This window comes from Ranitomeya variabilis, chromosome 6 (assembly GCF_051348905.1).
Source record: "Ranitomeya variabilis isolate aRanVar5 chromosome 6, aRanVar5.hap1, whole genome shotgun sequence".
NCBI classification, from domain to species: Eukaryota; Metazoa; Chordata; class Amphibia; order Anura; family Dendrobatidae; genus Ranitomeya; species Ranitomeya variabilis.
This window is the reverse complement of record NC_135237.1, coordinates 8,745,654-8,758,962: the sequence shown is the minus strand read 5'-3', so window position 1 is coordinate 8,758,962 and position 13,309 is coordinate 8,745,654. Positions and strand designations below refer to the sequence as shown.

General features: G+C 44.5%; 1 protein-coding gene across 4 annotated transcripts in view; it reads left to right on the top strand.

The window, feature by feature from the left end:
* Positions 1 to 13,309, top strand: part of WNT3A (Wnt family member 3A) — a 279,783-nt gene that overhangs the window by 159,901 nt on the left and 106,573 nt on the right. For 3 of the 4 annotated variants that reach the window (XM_077267815.1, XM_077267813.1, XM_077267811.1), the window contains one exon: positions 1,879 to 1,963. The exons of the other annotated variant lie outside the window; for it this stretch is intronic. The gene's annotated coding sequence lies outside the window, so the exon portion shown is untranslated. Of the gene's footprint in view, positions 1 to 1,878; positions 1,964 to 13,309 lie in introns of those variants that run through there. 4 annotated transcript variants of the gene reach the window in all.

Genomic DNA, 13,309 nt, shown 5'->3' with positions numbered 1-13,309 from the left:
GAAAAGAAGAGGACGTCATCGCAGGAAGATGGGAGGCCTGGGACCGGACCGCGACACCCATGGGAGAAACGATGACCCCTCCTGTGTGTTAGGAGTTCAGACAAACTGTTATAGAGGAACACGAACAGTATCCTGAGTTCAGCTCCTCAGCATGAAGAAACATTCAGCGTAACACTCAGGATCAGTGCAGGACCAGTAATGTAATGTATAGCGGGTGAAAGAAGTATTGAAGACGTCACCAAGTTTCCAAGTAAATCTATTTCTAAAGATGCTATTGACATGACATTCTTCCCAGTAACAACCCATCCAATCCACACGGGCAAAGAAATCAAACTGTAAATGACACGGAAAAAGTATTGAACACTTTGTATAAAAGCCTTTGTTGGTGATGAAGCTTCAACATGCCTCCTGTAAGGATAAACTAGTCGCAGGCATTGCTCAGATGTGATTTTGGCTCAGTCTTCCACACAAACACTCTTCACATCCTGATGTTCCAATGGACTCCCTCTATGGACTCTGAACTTTAGTTCCTTCCATACATTTTCTATTGCATTCAGGTCCGGTGATCGGCTCGGCAGTTCTAGCAGTTTTATTTTCTTTCTTTGAAACCAATTGGGAGTGTCCTCGGCCGTCTGTTTGAGATCATTATATTGTTGAAATGTCCTCCCTCCTTTCATCTTCATTATCTTGGTATATGGCAGCTGATTTTTATCTAGAATGTCTCTGTACATTTGTCCATGCATCCTTATTTCAATTACATGACGTTTGCCAGTGCTGTATGCTGTAAAACAGCCCCTCACCATTATGTTCCCACCTCCACACTTCACCGTTGGTAAGGTGTTTTGGGGCTGATATCTAGTGCCTTTTGGCCTCCAAACATGGTATGCATTGTGGCATCCAAAGAGGTCAATTTTGGACTCATCTGACCAGACTATATTCTCTCAGTATTTCACAGGCTTGTCTAAGTGTTGTTGAGCAAACTGTAAATGCACGTGAACATGCTTTTTGCTCAGCAATGGAGTCTTGCGAGATGAGCCTGCATACATGTTGGAAGGAGAAAGACCGGCACACTGTCCTTTTAAAACAATTTTATGTTACGTGTCCAAACTAAAAGAGGTAGGAACCTCAGCACCACAAAAGAAAATGAGACTGTACGTCTTGCTGCAGTATAAATTTATTTTGATCCAGCAAGGAGTCAAAAACAGATGTGGTCCAACGTTTCGACCAGCAACGGTCTTTGTCAAGGGCATCCGTTGCAGATGCAGGTAGGTAAAATCTAGTAGAGCAATAAAGTAATTCGCAAGAGGTTTTTCATGTCAAGGAGAACCTGTGTGGAGGAGGAGCCGGGAATCAGCAAATGAGGCTTACATCCTGCTTGACACATTTCATGATTCCCGGCTCCTGCTCCACACAGGTTCTCCTTGACATGAAAAAACATCTTGCGAATTACTTTATTGCTCTACTAGATTTTGCCTGTCCTTGACAAACACCATTCCCAGTTGAAACGTATGACCACATTTGTTTTTGACTCCTTGCCAGATCAAAATAAATTTAGTCTGCAGCAAGACCTACAGTTTCATTTTATTTTGCGGTGCTGAGGTTCCTACCTCTATGAGCCTGCATACAGGCTATGGAGGTTGCATGGTGAGCGTGCATACAGGCTATGGAAGTTGCGTGGCGAGCGTGCATACACTCCATGGTGGTTGTGTGGTGAGCGTGAATACAGGCCATGGAGACTTGCGTGCAGAGAGTGCTTACAAGCCATGGAGGTTGTGTGGTGAGCGTGCATCCAGGCCACGGAGGGTGAGTGCATTACTTACAGTTTTCTGTGAATCAATTGTACCTACTGATTCCTGGTGTTTCTGTAACTCTCCCCAGGTGTCCTTGGACAGCTCTCCTGATAATTATTTTCACTCCTCTGTCTGATATCTTGCGGGAAGAACCTGGTCGCGACTGGTTTATGGTAAAATGACATTCTTTCCATTTCTAGATTATTGCGTCAGCAGTGCTCATTGGAGCATACAGTAGTTTAGAAACTCTTCTGTAATCAATGCCATCAGGATGTTTTGCAACAATAAGGTTGCAAAGGTGTTGAGACGACTCAGTGGTTTACCCATCATGAGATGTTTCTTGTGTGGCACCTTGGTATTGAGACATCTTTTTAAAAGCCATAAGGTGAACAAGCTGATATTATTTTTCACTAATTGGCAGGATTGCTTTCTAAAGGCCCCGTCTCACTAAGCGATTTACCAACGATCACGACCAGCGATATGACCTGGCCGTGATCGTTGGTAAGTCGCTGTGTGGTCGCTGGGGAGCTGTCACACAGACCGCTCTCCCCAGCGACCAACGATCAGGGGAACGACTTCGGCATCGTTGAAACTGTCTTCAACGATGCCGAAGTCCCCCTGCAGCACCCGGGTAACCAGGGTAAACATCGGGTTACTAAGCGCAGGGCCGCGCTTAGTAACCCGATGTTTACCCTGGTTACCAAAAAAAACAAACACTACATACTCGCCTTTCGGTGTCCAGGTCCCTTGCCGTCTGCTTCCTGCTCTGACTGAGCCGCCGTACACTGAGAGCAGAGCGCAGCGGTGACGTCACTGCTGTGCTCTCACTTCTCACTGTACGGCCGGGAGTCAGTGAGAGCAGGAAGCAGACGGCAAGGGACACCGAAAGGCGAGTATGTACTGTTTGTTTTTTTTTACATTTACGCTGGTAACCAGGGTAAACATCGGGTTACTAAGCGCGGCCCTGCGCTTAGTAACCCGATGTTTACCCTGGTTACCAGTGAAGACATCGCTGGATCGGTGTCACACACACCGATTCAGCAATGTCAGCGGGGCCTCAACGACCAAAAAAAGGTCCAGGCCATTCCGACACGACCAGCGATCTCGCAGCAGGGGCCTGATCGCTGGTACGTGTCACACATAGCGAGATCGCTATGGAGGTCGCTGTTGCGTCACAAAACTTGTGACTCAGCAGCGATCTCGCTAGCGATCTCGCTATGTGAGACGGGGCCTTAATTCCTGACAGATCTCAGCTGGTGCCAGAACTTTCCATGGCTTTTTGCTCCTGTCATTCTTCATGCGTTCAATACTTTTTCTTGGTGTCATTTCTCATTATTACACATAATTTTTGGACATCTATGGTGATTTTTTGGCCTGTGTGGATTTGATGGGCTGTTACCAACATCTTGGAAAAATTTCATGTCAGTAGCACCTTTAGAAATAGATTTCACCCCCTGTATGCACACAGTGACTGCACCAGCAGAATAGTGAGTGCAGCTTTGGAGTATAATACAAGAGGTAACTCAGGATCAGTAATGTAATGTATGTACACAGTGACTGCACCAGCAGAATAGCGAGTGCAGCTCTGGAGTATAATACAGGATGTAACTCAGGATCAGTAATGTAGTGTATGTACACAGTGACTGCACCAGCAGAATAGTGAGTGCAGCTCTGGAGTATAATATAAGATGTAACTGAGGATCAGTAATGTAATGTATGTACACAGTGACTGCACCAGCAGAATAGTGAGTGCAGCTCTGGGGTATAATATAGGATGTAACTCAGGATCAGTAATTATGTACTCAGTGACTGCACCAGCAGAATAGTGAGTGCAGCTCTGTGGTATAGTACAGGATGTAACTCAGGATCAGTAATGTAATGTATGTACACAGTGACTGCACCAGCAGAATAGTGAGTGCAGCTCTGGAGTATAATACAGGAGGTAACTCAGGATCAGTAATGTAATGTATGTACACAGTGACTGCACCAGCAGAATAGTGAGTGCAGCTCTGGAGTATAATACAGGATGTAACTCAGGATCAGTAATGTATGTACACAGTGACTGCACCAGCAGAATAGTGAGTGCAGCTCTGGAGTATAATACAGGATGTAACTCAGGATCAGTAATGTATGTACACAGTGACTGCACCAGCAGAATAGTGAGTGCAGCTCTGGAGTATAATACAGGATGTAACTCAGGATCAGTAATTATGTACTCAGTGACTGCACCAGCAGAATAGTGAGTGCAGCTCTGTGGTATAGTACAGGATGTAACTCAGGATCAGTAATGTAATGTATGTACACAGTGACTGCACCAGCAGAATAGTGAGTGCAGCTCTGGGGTATAATACAGGAGGTAACTCAGGATCAGTAATGTAATGTATGTAGACAGTGACTGCACCAGCAGAATAGTGAGTGCAGCTCGGGTATAATACAGGATGTAACTCAGGATCAGTAATGTAATGTATGTACACAGTGACTGCACCAGCAGAATAGTGAGTGCAGCTCTGGAGTATAATACAGGAGGTAACTCAGGATCAGTAATGTATGTACACAGTGACTGCACCAGCAGAATAGTGAGTGCAGCTCTGGAGTATAATGTATGCACACAGTGACTGTGCTATTGATGTGGATTATTTCTACGTTCATCTTTAGAATGTCATGCCTGTACATCGGTTTACAGTAGACACTTACTGATGCATTCAGTGATGGGAGAAATGAGAGCAGCTTTACAGGAAACACCCACTAAATCCTGCACCTGCAGCTCGAGCAGTAATGTGCAATGTTTTCATTGACCAGGAACAATCATGATCTCATGACAGATTCTAAACATGTTGCTGTTTATTGGAGGAGGTATATCACGAGTATCAGCAGGACGATGTCGGAGTTTTCAGGCCATTTCCATTATATGACAACAAGAATAAATGGTGAGAAGATGGGACCCTACGTCTGTTAGATGGCACCAGAGCTTAAGCGGCCGCTATGATTTGTTTTGTTCTGGTGACTCTTCAGCTCCGGACTTCTTCCTCTCCCAGCTGTGAATGTAGTTATAGCGGCCATTTTTGTCTGTCTGGGACCTTTTAAGGGTTATTCCCTTCTCCAGAGATGGATATTGTCAGATGCTGCGTGTAATAATGTGCACTTCTGCATTTATTACTTTTCTTTTGTTCACAGCTCATTGCCTTAGAGACCGACCACTGCTGCTGTCTAGCTTGTACGCACGGCACTGCAACTGGCCGGGATGAGGAGCTAACAGAGCTCCTGCGATCCCTGCATCTTCAAAACAGCACTCACAAGCTCAATAGAAAGGATTTGGTAAGCACTGCACCTTTTCTGTTTCTAGGAGCAGTGGTCGGCCTCCAAGACAATGGTCTATAAACAAAAGAAGTGGTAATATCACAAGAGCAGTTGAAAATGTTAGTAAGCAGTAGATGGCAAAATGAATTGTATTTACCAGCACAATCTGATTACACACCGTTATGAAACTGGTAATAAGCAGTCACGCAGCTGCACTGGCTTTCTGGTCCTGCACTGGCTTTCTGGTCCTGCACTGGCTTTCTGGTCCTGCACTGGCTTTCTCGTCATGTACTGGCCTCCTGATCATGCACTGGCCTTCTGGTCCTGCACTGGCCTCCTGGTCATGCACTGGCCTCCTGGTCTTGTACTGGCCTCCTGGTAGTGCACTGACCTTCTGGTCCTGCACTGCCCTCCTGGTCCTGGCACTAGCCTTCTGGTCATGCACTGGCCTTCTGGTCGTGCACTGGCCTTCTGGTCGTGCACTGGCCTTCTGGTCGTGCACTGCCCTCCCGTTCCTGCACTGGCCTTCTGGTCGTGCACTGGCCTTATGGTCGCGCACTGGAATCCTGGTCCTGCACTGCCCTCCTGGTCCTGCACTGGCCTTTTGGTTGTTCACTGGCCTCCAGGTCCTGCACTGCCCTCCTGGTCTTGGACTGGTCTTCTGGTCGTGCACTGGCCTTCTGGTCGTGCACTGGCCTTCTGACCATGCACTGGCCTCCTGGTCCTGCACTGCCCTCCTGGTCCTGCACTGCCCTCCGGGTCATGTACTGGCCTTCTGGTCGTTCACTGGCCTCCTGGTCATTCACTGGCCTCCTGGTCATTCACTGCCCTCCTGGTCGTATACAGGCCTCCTTGTCGTTCACTGGCCTCCTGGTCCTGCACTGCCCTCCTGGTCGTATACTGGTCTCCTTGTCCTGCACTGGCCTCCTGGTCGTACATTGGCCTCTCTGTTATGGAAGGTCCTGATTGAGTGATGCCTCATCTGTGTCAGACCTCAGTCACCATTGTAGTCATAGAATGGTTAGTCATGCAGGACGGACGTCACGTCCCTAACCGTCAGGACTAGAGGAGATACATCTTGGCCTCCACTGCTCCTCTGTCCTTCACGTCCTCCTTCTTAAGACCTTCACATAAATAGCTGGAGGTGAGAGACTCTGCATTCTTGAAGAGACAAAAAACCCTCCTGTCGGTGCGAGGAGGCGAATCGGAGGCCTCAGGCGGCAAGTGAAATGTCTCCCGGTCCGTGCTCAGACACGTCTGAAATGTGCATCAAAAACAGCAGGAGCTTCTGTAAGGAGGCAAAATTAGGACAGGAGGGAAGACGCCCCCGAAAAGAAATCATCATCCCCAAAATGGAGAGATTCATCCTATAGATACTGCAAAGCGAGATTTATAACACAGGACTATGGGGGCTGATGATAATACGATGCAGATATAGAACACTATGGGGGGCTCTACCAGCACACGATGATAATACGGTGTAGATATATAACACTATGGGGGGCTCTACCAGCACACGATGATAATACGATGTAGATATATAACACTATGGGGGGCTCTACCAGCACACGATGATAATACGGTGTAGATATATAACACTATGGGGGGCTCTACCAGCACACGATGATAATACCATGTAGATATATAACACTATGGGGGGCTCTACCAGCACACGATGATAATACGGTGTAGATGTATAACACTATGGGGGGCTCTACCAGCACACGATGATAATACGATGTAGATATATAACACTATGGGGGGCTCTACCAGCACACAATGATAATATGATGTAGATATATAACACTATGGGGGGCTCTACCAGCACACGATGATAATACGGTGTAGATATATAACACTATGGGGGGCTCTACCAGCACACGATGATAATACGATGTAGATATATAACACTATGGGGGGCTCTACCAGCACACGATGATAATACGGTGTAGATATATAACACTATGGGGGGCTCTACCAGCACACGATGATAATACCATGTAGATATATAACACTATGGGGGGCTCTACCAGCACACGATGATAATACGGTGTAGATATATAACACTATGGGGGGCTCTACCAGCACACGATGATAATACGATGTAGATATATAACACTATGGGGGTCTCTACCAGCACACAATGATAATATGATGTAGATATATAACACTATGGGGGGCTCTACCAGCACACGATGATAATACGGTGTAGATATATAACACTATGGGGGGCTCTACCAGCACACGATGATAATACCATGTAGATATATAACACTATGGGGGGCTCTACCAGCACACGATGATAATACGGTGTAGATATATAACACTATGGGGGGCTCTACCAGCACACGATGATAATACAATGTAGATATATAACACTATGGGGGGCTCTACCAGCACACGATGATAATACGGTGTAGATATATAACACTATGGGGGTCTCTACCAGCACACGATGATAATACCATGTAGATATATAACACTATGGGGGGCTCTACGAGCATACGATGATAATACGGTGTAGATATATAACACTATGGGGGTCTCTACCAGCACATGATGATAATACGATGTAGATATATAACACTATGGGGGTCTCTACCAGCACACGATGATAATACCATGTAGATATATAACACTATGGGGGGCTCTACCAGCACACGATGATAATACGATGTAGATATATAACACTATGGGGGTCTCTACCAGCACACGATGATAATACCATGTAGATATATAACACTATGGGGGGCTCTACCAGCACACGATGATAATACGGTGTAGATATATAACACTATGGGGGGCTCTACCAGCACACGGTGATAATACGATGTAGATATATAACACTATGGGGGGCTCTACCAGCACACGATGATAATACGGTGTAGATATATAACACTATGGGGGTCTCTACCAGCACACGATGATAATATGATGTAGATATATAACACTATGGGGGGCTCTACCAGCACACGATGATAATACCATGTAGATATATAACACTATGGGGGTCTCTACCAGCACATGATGATAATACAATGTAGATATATAACACTATGGGGGGCTCTACCAGCACACGATGATAATACCATGTAGATATATAACACTATGGGGGTCTCTACCAGCACATGATGATAATACAATGTAGATATATAACACTATGGGGGGCTCTACCAGCACACGATGATAATACCATGTAGATATATAACACTATGGGGGGCTCTACGAGCATACGATGATAATACGGTGTAGATATATAACACTATGGGGGTCTCTACCAGCACACGATGATAATACCATGTAGATATATAACACTATGGGGGGCTCTACCAGCACACGATGATAATACCATGTAGATATATAACACTATGGGGGGCTCTACCAGCACACGATGATAATACGGTGTAGATATATAACACTATGGGGGGCTCTACCAGCACATGATGATAATACGGTGTAGATATATAACACTATGGGGGTCTCTACCAGCACATGATGATAATACGATGTAGATATATAACACTATGGGGGGCTCTACCAGCACACGATGATAATACCATGTAGATATATAACACTATGGGGGGCTCTACCAGCACACGGTGATAATACGATGTAGATATATAACACTATGGGGGGCTCTACCAGCACACGATGATAATACAATGTAGATATATAACACTATGGGGGGCTCTACCAGCACACGATGATAATACGGTGTAGATATATAACACTATGGGGGTCTCTACCAGCACACGATGATAATACCATGTAGATATATAACACTATGGGGGGCTCTACGAGCATACGATGATAATACGGTGTAGATATATAACACTATGGGGGTCTCTACCAGCACACGATGATAATACGATGTAGATATATAACACTATGGGGGGCTCTACCAGCACACGATGATAATACCATGTAGATATATAACACTATGGGGGGCTCTACCAGCACACGGTGATAATACGATGTAGATATATAACACTATGGGGGGCTCTACCAGCACACGATGATAATACAATGTAGATATATCACACTATGGGGGGCTCTACCAGCACACGATGATAATACGGTGTAGATATATAACACTATGGGGGGCTCTACCAGCACATGATGATAATACGATGTAGATATATAACACTATGGGGGGCTCTACCAGCACACGATGATAATACTGTGTAGATATATAACACTATGGGGGTCTCTAGCAGCACACGATGATAATACGATATAGATATATAACACTATGGGGGTCTCTACCAGCACATGATGATAATACGATGTAGATATATAACACTATGGGGGGCTCTACCAGCACACGATGATAATACAATGTAGATATATCACACTATGGGGGGCTCTACCAGCACACGATGATAATACGGAGTAGGTATATAACACTATGGGGGTCTCTACCAGCACACGATGATAATACTGTGTAGATATATAACACTATGGGGGGCTCTACCAGCACATGATGATAATACGGTGTAGATATATAACACTATGGGGGGCTCTACCAGCACATGATGATAATACGATGTAGATATATAACACTATGGGGGGCTCTACCAGCACACGATGATAATACTGTGTAGATATATAACACTATGGGGGGCTCTACCAGCACACGATGATAATACTGTGTAGATATATAACACTATGGGGGTCTCTACCAGCACACGATGATAATACGGTGTAGATATATAACACTATGGGGGTCTCTAGCAGCACACGATGATAATACGATATAGATATATAACACTATGGGGGTCTCTACCAGCACACGATGATAATACGATGTAGATATATAACACTATGGGGGGCTCTACCAGCACACGATGATAATACAATGTAGATATATAACACTATGGGGGGCTCTACCAGCACATGATGATAATACGATGTAGATATATAACACTATGGGGGTCTCTACCAGCACACGATGATAATACGGTGTAGATATATAACACTATGGGGGGCTCTACCAGCACACGATGATAATACGGTGTAGATATATAACACTATGGGGGGCTCTACCAGCACACGATGATAATACGGTGTAGATATATAACACTATGGGGGTCTCTAGCAGCACACGATGATAATACGATATAGATATATAACACTATGGGGGGCTCTACCAGCACACGATGATAATACGATGTAGATATATAACACTATGGGGGGCTCTACCAGCACACGATGATAATACTGTGTAGATATATAACACTATGGGGGGCTCTACCAGCACACGATAATACTATGTAGATATATAACACTATGGGGGGCTCTACCAGCACACGATGATAATACGGTGTAGATATATAACACTATGGGGGGCTCTACCAGCACACGATGATAATACGATGTAGATATATAACACTATGGGGGTCTCCACCAGCACACGATGATAATACGGTGTAGATATATAACACTATGGGGGGCTCTACCAGCACACGATGATAATACGATGTAGATATATAACACTATGGGGGTCTCCACCAGCACACGATGATAATACGGTGTAGATATATAACACTATGGGGGGCTCTACCAGCACACGATGATAATACGGTGTAGATATATAACACTATGGGGGTCTCTACCAGCACACGATGATAATACCATGTAGATATATAACACTATGGGGGTCTCTACCAGCACACGATGATAATACAATGTAGATATATAACACTATGGGGGTCTCTACCAGCACACGATGATAATACGGTGTAGATATATAACACTATGGGGGGCTCTACCAGCACACGATGATAATACGATGTAGATATATAACACTATGGGGGGCTCTACCAGCACACGATAATAATACAAAGTAGATATATATAACACTATGGGGGGCTCTACCAGCACACGATGATAATACCATGTAGATATATAACACTATGGGGGGCTCTACCAGCACATGATGATAATACAATGTAGATATATAACACTATGGGGGGCTCTACCAGCACACGATGATAATACGGTGTAGATATATGACACTATGGGGGTCTCTACCAGCACACGATGATAATACGGTGTAGATATATAACACTATGGGGGGCTCTACCAGCACACGATGATAATACGATGTAGATATATAACACTATGGGGGGCTCTACCAGCACACGATGATAATACGGTGTAGGTATATAACACTATGGGGGTCTCTACCAGCACACGATGATAATACGATGTAGATATATAACACTATGGGGGGCTCTACCAGCACACGATGATAATACAATGTAGATATATAACACTATGGGGGTCTCTACCAGCACACGATGATAATACGATGTAGATATATAACACTATGGGGGTCTCTACCAGCACACGATGATAATACGATGTAGATATATAACACTATGGGGGTCTCTACCAGCACACGATGATAATACGATGTAGATATATAACACTATGGGGGTCTCTACCAGCACACGATGATAATACGATGTAGATATATAACACTATGGGGGGCTCTACCAGCACACGATGAAAATACGATGTAGATATATAACACTATGGGGGTCTCTACCAGCACACGATGATAATACCATGTAGATATATGACACTATGGGGGGCTCTACCAGCACACGATGATAATACAATGTAGATATATGACACTATGGGGGGCTCTACCAGCACACGATGATAATACCATGTAGATATATAACACTATGGGGGGCTCTACCAGCACACGGTGATAATATGATGTAGATATATAACACTATGGGGGGCTCTACCAGCACACGATGATAATATGATGTAGATATATAACACTATGGGGGTCTCTACCAGCACACGATAATAATACGATGTAGATATATAACACTATGGGGGGCTCTACCAGCACACGATGATAATACGATGTAGATATATAACACTATGGGGGTCTCTACCAGCACACGATAATAATACGATGTAGATATATAACACTATGGGGGGCTCTACCAGCACACGATGATAATACGGTGTAGATATATAACACTATGGGGGGCTCTACCAGCACATGATGATAATACGATGTAGATATATAACACTATGGGGGGCTCTACCAGCACACGATGATAATACGGAGTAGATATATAACACTATGGGGGGCTCTACCAGCACACGATGATAATACGATGTAGATATATAACACTATGGGGGGCTCTACCAGCACACGATGATAATACGATGTAGATATATAACACTATGGGGGTCTCTACCAGCACACGATGATAATACAATGTAGATATATAACACTATGGGGGGCTCTACCAGCACACGATGATAATACGGTGTAGATATATAACACTATGGGGGGCTCTACCAGCACACGATGATAATACAATGTAGATATATAACACTATGGGGGGCTCTACCAGTACACGATGATAATACGGTGTAGATATATAACACTATGGGGGGCTCTACCAGCACACGATGATAATACGGTGTAGATATATAACACTATGGGGGGCTCTACCAGCACACGATGATAATACGGTGTAGATATATAACACTATGGGGGGCTCTACCAGCACACGATGATAATACGATGTAGATATATCACACTATGGGGGGCTCTACCAGCACACGATGATAATACGATGTAGATATATAACACTATGGGGGGCTCTACCAGCACACGATGATAATACCATGTAGATATATAACACTATGGGGGGCTCTACCAGCACACGATGATAATACAATGTAGATATATAACACTATGGGGGGCTCTACCAGCACACGATGATAATACGGTGTAGATATATAACACTATGGGGGGCTCTACCAGCACACGATGATAATACAATGTAGATATATAACACTATGGGGGGCTCTACCAGCACACGATGATAATACGGTGTAGATATATAACACTATGGGGGGCTCTACCAGCACACGATGATAATACAATGCAGATATATAACACTATGGGGGGCTCTACCAGCACACGATGATAATACAATGTATATATATAACACTATGGGGGTCTCTACCAGCACACGATGATAATACGGTGTAGATATATAACACTATGGGGGGCTCTACCAGCACACGATGATAATACGATGTAGATATATCACACTATGGGGGGCTCTACCAGCACACGATGATAATACGATGTAGATATATAACACTATGGGGGGCTCTACCAGCACACGATGATAATACGGTGTAGATATATAACACTATGGGGGTCTCTACCAGCA